This window comes from Bombyx mori, chromosome 19 (genome assembly GCF_030269925.1).
Source record: "Bombyx mori chromosome 19, ASM3026992v2".
Lineage (NCBI taxonomy): Eukaryota > Metazoa > Arthropoda > Insecta > Lepidoptera > Bombycidae > Bombyx > Bombyx mori.
Genome location: NC_085125.1, coordinates 6,705,129 through 6,710,250, shown reverse-complemented (window position 1 = coordinate 6,710,250; position 5,122 = coordinate 6,705,129). Strand labels below are relative to the sequence as shown.

General features: G+C 36.3%; 3 non-coding genes across 3 annotated transcripts; all 3 read right to left on the bottom strand.

The window, feature by feature from the left end:
- Positions 1 to 1,019: 1,019 nt before the first annotated feature.
- Positions 1,020 to 1,101, bottom strand: TRNAL-AAG (transfer RNA leucine (anticodon AAG)). Its single transcript has one exon. It is a non-coding gene; the product is annotated as a tRNA-Leu (tRNA).
- Positions 1,102 to 2,346: 1,245 nt separating this feature from the next.
- On the bottom strand, positions 2,347 to 2,420 carry TRNAI-AAU (transfer RNA isoleucine (anticodon AAU)). The gene has a single exon. It is a non-coding gene; the product is annotated as a tRNA-Ile (tRNA).
- A 2,071-nt stretch (positions 2,421 to 4,491) lies between these two features.
- TRNAI-AAU (transfer RNA isoleucine (anticodon AAU)) lies at positions 4,492 to 4,565 on the bottom strand. The gene has a single exon. It is a non-coding gene; the product is annotated as a tRNA-Ile (tRNA).
- Positions 4,566 to 5,122: the final 557 nt, after the last annotated feature.

The following is a 5,122-nucleotide window of genomic DNA, read 5'->3' as shown; positions in this document are numbered from 1 at the left end:
TAAATCAGAAAAACGAATTATTGACTTTGTATTCCATTGGCAGTCACAAAACTCTTCGGAACGACATCTTAGATAAATAACAGGTTAAGTATTAACCTTTATTTAATGCAGGTTTTGAACCGTATTCTTTGAAGGAGACGATTATATTCAAATCAATCTGTATTGACATATCAATAACATTTTTTTGTCCAAATGCACAGATTGCCACCTTTGATAATAGACGACTCATATATAAGCTATATATAAGGTTATAATGACAACTAAAATACTTTATGATTTAAGTTCTCCTGTCGTTTGGCTACAGAATAAATAATAAATAAATAAAAAAACAATCGCTAAAATTTGCAACACATAAATATTTATAACTCGTTTGCATTTAGTACTATGGCCTAAAAGCACTACCAAATTTACACTCATTTGTATTTTGACCATTATAAATGATGATCGTCAATAACAAACATCCATTAAGTTGAATTGAATAATGTTCACGTTATCAAATTTAAACATATTTATTTTTATCTAAAACATAGTTAAAATAATTGGTAATAGTAAAAGCATGTGCAAGCGAATGTGATTATTCAGCAGTTATTTTATTTTTCGATCTTCAGATTACGTTTTCGGTCACTTGTTCGACATATATGTACTGTTTTGTAATGAGCTATTAAAGCTTCGTACCGTACCGTACGCGTGCATCTCGTGATCATCCGTTCGACTTAATGGTCGAATGATTTAGGGAAACTTTAATAGAGGCCGCCGACTAATTGTGATACGCCCAACGGTATTGCAGTTAAATTAATCTTGTAAGGGGACTGTTTGTCTATTTGATAAGTTAGTCATTCAACATTTGCGGGAAGGACTTTTTATTAGTACATATTATTATTATCTCAATATTACTGACTATGATTGAGTGGTTTATTAAACAAAATATTTTCAAATATAAACTGTGAGTAAAAAATGTATACAATAATAAATTACTCTATAAATGAGTAAAAAGGTAAAAAATATGACAAAAAGAAAACTGGCAGCGGTGGGATTCGAACCCACGCCTCCGAAGAGACTGGTGCCTTAAACCAGCGCCTTAGACCGCTCGGCCACGCTACCGTACGTTAGGGCGATCGAAATTATGGTAATATAACTATAGTGTTTTAATAAAATTAAAAAAACGATAAATAGTTTTTTTTTTTTTATCCTACCTAAGCTGAGAGCCTTGAGAGGCTATATCAGCGTAACCCTAACTTTTGTAGGTGAGCTCACGGGGCTCAAACCTGATGACGTTGCTAACACGAACCCTAGCAAGAGCCGTGCTTCGCAGAATCTACCACCGGATCGGAAACGCGACCCACTGAAAAGATCCGGCGAGAAACTCATAAAAAAAAAAAAAAGTTTTCATGATGTGCATGCGACGTCACGCCGCGCGCTCAAAGACTACACAAGCGCAACGTGTGAATGCGTTGAACGCGAGCTTCATGGTAGGCGGAGTGGAGGTGTTAGGTTTTATTTTCATTACGGAATTTCTTGATTCGGTCACCGCGCTCAAAGTCCGCGATAAAAGCTATGCAATAGCTTAAAAAAGATAATCAGCGATTGAACACAATTTAAAATAACAATTATTATTGCAGTTTTTTCAAAGTACGAAAAAGACTACGAGTATGCAACACATTTTAAGTCTTGTTTACCAAATTCTTCTTTTGATTCCGTATTTTTATTTTTAAATGTCGAGTCTAGTTTAAAGGCATACTACTTCTCCATATGTGGTGATTGGCACGTCGGTAAGTGGCGCTATCAGTTTTGATCAACAACTGGGTCTGTTGCTATGAACACAAGCTACTACTATCAGATTTTCAGTGCTGTCAGGATGTCTGCGAGCAATGTGTCCAAAGTAGCCAGGTCTGCACTGGTAATACATTACAGACAACCTAGCCAATTTTTCCGTAAGGATGGAAAAGTTTTTTCAGCGAGAGGTCCACAAGATGGATAGCAGATAGTTGTAGGTACCACATCACAAATGCCTCGATTTTGGAAATATTTCTCTATACTATTGCTCAGAATTCAACGCCATAGCCACGCCACGCCAGATTGAAAAGCTTTTAGGAGTTCAGTGTCCGCACCAGCCTCGGTTCTGTGTTACGGGATATGTTGCGCAATCTTTCGATTATAAAATATAACAAATTAGAACAATAGATAACTAAAAATAACCATTACAACAAATGTATGTTGCATCACAACTAAATAAAATCTATTATATAAATCTAAATATCTATGTAAAAAATTACAAAAAATATATAAATTTCAAAATATTATAAGAATAGAAACTCCCCATGGATTAGAAAATAAAACAAAAAAACGTGGCCCATGAGGGGATCGAACCCGCGACCTTCGCGTTATTAGCACGACGCTCTAACCAACTGAGCTAATGGGCCTACGGGTTGTGTTAGTCAAATTAATGAACATAATGCGCACGCAAATAAAAAATGTATTTAATATATATTTATCTTCTAATTTAATCTAAATAAATTCAAAATTTCTCTCAATTCAATTATTTTTCATATCAAAACCCGTAAACGCATATAACTGCACATCAGCGCCTAATATAAACTAAATCTAACTGGCAAAGACAGCAAACATCTCAGTATCACACTTTTTTACGTAAAACCCGGTCATCGTCCTCGGCGAACCCGTCGTTTGCGACGAAGGGCTCGACGAGTAAATTAACCCTCAGACACAGCCCACTGAGTTTCTCGCCGTATCTTCTCAGTGGGTCGCGTTTCTGATCCGGTGGTAGATTCTGCGAAGCACGGCTCTTGCTAGGGCTCGTGTTAGCAACGTCGTCAGGTTTGAGCCCTGTGAGCTCACCTACTAGGTAATATTATGCTGATATAGCATCTCAAGGCTATCAGCTTAGGTAGGAAAAAAAAACTAAGACGTTTCACTCTTACGTGTGATGTTATGTGTATGTTCATATATCATATATTCATATATCATTGTAACCACTTGTCGAATATTAATAAAGTTTATTTGTCGTTGGAGCATTAATTTTTATTTACAATTAAAGATATTTGTAAATGTTTTTTTTTTATTTTTTTTTTTATTGCTTAGGTGGGTGGACGAGCTCACAGCCCACCTGGTGTTAAGTGGTTACTGGAGCCCATAGACATCTATAATGTAAATGTGCCACCCACCTTGAGATATAAGTTCTAAGGTCTCAGTATAGTTACAACGGCTACCCCACCCTTCAAACCGAAACGCATTACTGCTTCACGGCAGAAATAGGCGGGGTGGCGGTACCTACCCGTGCGGACTCACAAGAGGTCCTACCACCAGTGACAACTAACTTTCACCACAATAATACACATAATAATCTGTATTACTCAAGAATGATGTTTCCAATTATCAGTTAAAAGAGCACCTCAAATAAAATACAAAATTTATGAGTGGTAATAGGGTTTATAAGTAATAATCTATAGTTATAAATAATATTATAATGACCGATACGTATTGTCAGTGCTTATTGAAAATTAATGCGACCAACTGATATCTTATCGAGTAAAAAATGTACGACATATACTGTTTTCATAGTATATTGTTTGTTCGCGTTCACTTGTTAACAATAAGAACATACAAAGAAATTATTTGTAATATTTTAATATATAAAATACAATTATTATTGTGTACGGAACTGTGATTTGAAGTCGTCGTGGCTTAAAGGCTTAAAGGCACGTCCGGTGCATTCGTATCGAGCGATGCAACGGTGTTCGAATCCCGCAGGCGGGTACCAATTTTTGTAATGAAATACGTACTTAATAAATGCTCACGATTGACTTCCACGATGAAGGAATAACATCGTGTAATAAAAATCAAACCCGCAAAATTATAGTTTGCGTAATTACTGGTGGTAGGACCTCTTGTGAGTCCGCACGGGTAGGTACCACCACCCCGCCTATTTCTGCCGTGAAGCAGTAATGCGTTTCGGTTTGAAGGGTGGGGCAGCCGTTGTAACTGTACTGAGACCTTAGAACTTATATCTCAAGGTGCGTGGCGCATTTACGTTGTAGATGTCTATGGGCTTCAGTAACCACGTAACACCAGGTGAGCTGTGAGCTCGTCCATCAATCAACGCAATAAAAAAAAATTAAAAAAAAAATGTACTTTTACAAAATCCTTAAGTTTAGCTCTTTCCGAGAGTTCCAGATCGGGCGATCTTTGACAGGGAGTTCGTATGTCAGTACGTCGCTTCTTGTCGGAGCTGTTTCTGATGAGTCTGCTTATTCATGTCAATATTAATTCGGTTGATAAGGAAAAAAATTAAAACCCGCTGAGTTTCTCGCCGGATCTTCTCATGTTCCTCTTCTTCTCTTGCTAGGGGTAGTGTTAGCAAATTCGCTCAGGTCGAGCCTGTGAGCTCACCTATCCGTTGAGGCGTAGCTGGAATACCATCTTAGGCTGGCTACCAGCGAATGGGTAGGGAACAAAAAAGATTTCAAAAAACATTCGTGGCCCATGAGGGGATCGAACCCGCGACCTTCGCGTTATTAGCACGACGCTCTAACCAACTGAGCTAATGGGCCAACGAAATTTACAATTGAAATAGAATATAACAACATTTAAATGTTAATACTGCGTAATAAATGCATGATAAATATTAATAAACACATTATAATAAATGTTTCTTTATTACTTTTATCAATTTTATAAATTTAAAGTTCAGATAAATACGATTGATAGATATTATATTACGTTGGTGAAGACCTTTAGGGAATGCATGCATCTAAAATCAAATAATTTATAAATTTAATATAAAAAATCATTTATTAAAATTTGTATCTTACAGTTTATTGATCAGGTGTTTTAATAAATTAGAAGCTTTCGCTTGTTTTCAGGAAACCAATCTTGGCAGCACGCCGCTGTTGCTAAAAATACACATACTTTTTCTTTCAGTTAACATTCAAACTCGTCTTCATATTTCTGCTTAAATTTTTATATTTATGTCTTAATTTTTATAATAAAAACAAAATGGATTCTACCCGTGCAGATACTTCGTTACTATGCAGCCTACTAGTAATTACGCAAATTTTTGCGTGATATGCAGTGACAAGCAAGCAGCTACAAGATATGCAGTGGATTA